Genomic DNA, 2,475 nt, shown 5'->3' with positions numbered 1-2,475 from the left:
ATTCTGGCCTAGAGAATTCCATGGACTGTATTGACCAAGGGGTCCCGAAGAGTCGGACACAACAGAGCAACTTTCACTTTCTCTTTTCTATGCAGCAGAGGGTGCAAGTTCAATCCCTGGTTGGCAAGCTAAGATTCCACATGCATTTAGGACCCAAAAAAAAAAAAAATGTGAAACAGAAGCAATATTGTAACAAATTCAATAAAGACTTTAGAAATGGTTCATATTAAAAAAAAAAAAAAAACACACAAAAAACAGAAAGAAAAGCAATAAGGGACCTGAGGACATAGGAAGGGAGTAATGCAGGATGTGGGGTCAGTGATCTAGGAAGAGGGGTCTGTCTTCTGATACTTGCAGTGGCTCCTGACTCATGGTAAGACTTCCATAAGCCTTTGTTGAATGAGTAAATGAATGAATGAATCAGATCATCTAAACTGAAAGATCTTCGTAGCACATTTTTGAATAGGGGAGTTTGTGAAGCCACCAGTCCCATTAACCTTAGCTGCCGATGTGATTAATGTGACTTTTTCCAGAAGTCTTTGGCCTGAAAATCTCAACACTGAACACCTGAAGAAGAAAAAAAAAAAAAAAAAGCCCATTGGCAAAGCTTTCTTTTCACAGTGGGAGACTCCCAGTAACCTTGCCAATATCCCGGGGCCCAATACCTTTCTGACTTTGCAGTAACTCCCGAGCCAAACAAATTGCCAAAGAGTTATAAGCTTCTTATTAGTTGGATGGGTTCCTGCAGTTGTTCTGCTGGCTTCACTTTCCCCGCACACATGCTGGTGAGTTGCATGGGTAATTCGTGTGCCTGCAAGTCTGCTCTGCAACAGAGGAGCGCTGGCATTTCTGGGTGAGCATCTGCTCTGTGATCTATGATCTACGATCTCCACTCCCTCCTGCCTTTGCTTTGAACTGAAGTGCTGTGTGAAGCAACCCCACTACCCACCACCGAGCAAGCCGAGACCTGAGCCTCGATGAGTGTTACAACACTTGCATGTTATCCCAGGCCAGCCAGTCACACCAGTATTCAAACTGCAGTGTGATGACAGTCACCGTGAACTGAAGGAGATGACCGTGGTGGCCAGGGTTGGGCTAGAGGCTTTGAAGAGGAGAGGCACTGGGGAACCCCATGAAAACCTAAAATAGAGAATTAACATTTGCTCGTGGCCCTGAAATTATACAGCAGACAGTAAACTAGAGAGCTGGCAGAGAAACCGTACTTGTCACCCAGGTCAAGATCAATTGGATCCTTTAGGGTAATTTATTTATGACTACTGTATACCACATACTAGCCAAAACTTTACTCATTTTATGGACAGGATCTCTGTTAGGGTAAAAGCCCACTTTAGAAATGAAACTGTCCTTCTCAGTTAACAGCCTTAATTCACAAGCTCATGCCCAATCCTCTATCTCTTTTTGTTGTTGTTCAGTTGCCGAGTCCTGTCTGACTCTTTGCAAGCCCCTAGACTGCAGCACGCCAGGCTTCCCCGTCCTTCACTATCTCTTAAGAGTTTGCTCCAACTCATGTCCATTGAGTGATGCTATCTCCTTTTGAGTTGAGCAAAAGTTTGCTACCGTACCACCTTCTGTTTTTGTATGGATTTCTATAGGATACGAGATGGGTGTGATAATTTCGTGATACAATGTGAAATGAGAATGTTCTGTCAAAATTTATTCAATGAAAGCTCCTTGAAAGGAATGGTAAGTTGAGGTTTCTGCTTTGTTTTCCTTTGAAAAGCATGCAAGTCTACAGTACACTGGTTCTGCTCTTCTCCTGGATGAGACACAGTTTGTGATGAGGGAAAGTTGATTTCCATACACTATTCCTATTGATTTAAGCCTCCTCCCCAGGATTAGAAGAGACAATCATTGTATTAACTACAGTCAAGCGGTTATGGGGGCTTTCCTGATGGCTCAGATGGTAAAGCATCTGCCTGCAATGCAGGAGACCCAGGTTTGATCCCTGGGTCAGGAAAGATCCCCTAGAGAAGGAAATGGCAACCCACTCCAGTATTCTTGCCTGGAAAATTCCATGGACAGAGAAGCCTGGTAGGCTACAGTCCATGGGGTCATAAAGAGTTGGACACAACTGAGCAACTTCACTTTCACTTTTTTCAAGCTGGTATGGAGAAAATCTGAGCCCCCTGGATATCCATAATTCCATCTTTCCTCCCTAGTGGCGTTCTCTCATTTAACCTAGAGTTTTTCACTTAGACATACAAACAAGATCTTTCAGAGGGACGCGCTGAGGAGTGGACAGGCGGAAGAGGAGGAGAGAAAGGGGAGGGACAATGCATCTGCACAAAGTGAGAACAAGCTAGCAAAGTCCACACCCTGGTCTCTGATACGCAGAACCTGGATCTGAAACAGAGAATGACCTCACAGTGAAATGGAACATGCTCATGACCCAAGTGCTTCCTGAAAACTTTTCCCTCCTTGTCCTAAAAAGCAGTATCATGTGGTGAAAAAGGA

At 44.1% G+C, this 2,475-nt stretch overlaps 1 non-coding gene across 1 annotated transcript; it reads left to right on the top strand.

The window, feature by feature from the left end:
* Positions 1–1,906: 1,906 nt before the first annotated feature.
* On the top strand, positions 1,907–1,979 carry TRNAC-GCA. Its single transcript has one exon. It is a non-coding gene; the product is annotated as a tRNA-Cys (tRNA).
* Positions 1,980–2,475: the final 496 nt, after the last annotated feature.

Source organism: Cervus elaphus, chromosome 23, assembly GCF_910594005.1.
Source record: "Cervus elaphus chromosome 23, mCerEla1.1, whole genome shotgun sequence".
NCBI lineage: Eukaryota > Metazoa > Chordata > Mammalia > Artiodactyla > Cervidae > Cervus > Cervus elaphus.
The sequence above is the reverse complement of the archived record's forward strand: the minus strand, read 5'-3'. Positions and strand labels throughout refer to the sequence as shown.